Source organism: Notothenia coriiceps, unplaced genomic scaffold (genome assembly GCF_000735185.1).
Source record: "Notothenia coriiceps isolate Sejong01 unplaced genomic scaffold, NC01 NC01_scaffold00004413, whole genome shotgun sequence".
NCBI lineage: Eukaryota > Metazoa > Chordata > Actinopteri > Perciformes > Nototheniidae > Notothenia > Notothenia coriiceps.
The window spans coordinates 129,185-129,658 of NW_011337114.1; positions in this window are offsets into that span (position 1 = coordinate 129,185).

Below are 474 nucleotides of genomic sequence, written 5' to 3' on the forward strand. Positions count from 1 at the left end.
TTGAAGACTAAGGCGGGGGCCCCCCCTTCCATCACAGCAGGAGAGCATATAAAGAGGCTGCTGAGCAGCAGCTCGGCCCTTCCTTCTGCAGCCACACCGAGGCAACGCCGGCAATTGTCTCACACAGTGGCGGAGCTGGGGGGTGGCTGGGAGTGTCCGTGGCCACCCCCAGCTGAATCCTGGCTACCCTATTGGCCACCCCAAACACCCTCACCACAGGGGGCCCCGCAAAACAAATTTTAGAACATTAAGAAAAAAAAACTTTCATCATTCATCAATAATTAACATTAATATAACGCTATATTGATAATGTACTCATTAAACTTACAATTAATTTAACTTATTTTCTTCCAAATGTTAATTATCCAAAGCCTCTGTACACCCCCTTCGGTTAAATTAATTGTAAGTTTAATGAGTACATTATCAATATAGCGTTATATTAATGTTAATTATTGATGAATGATGAAAGTTTTT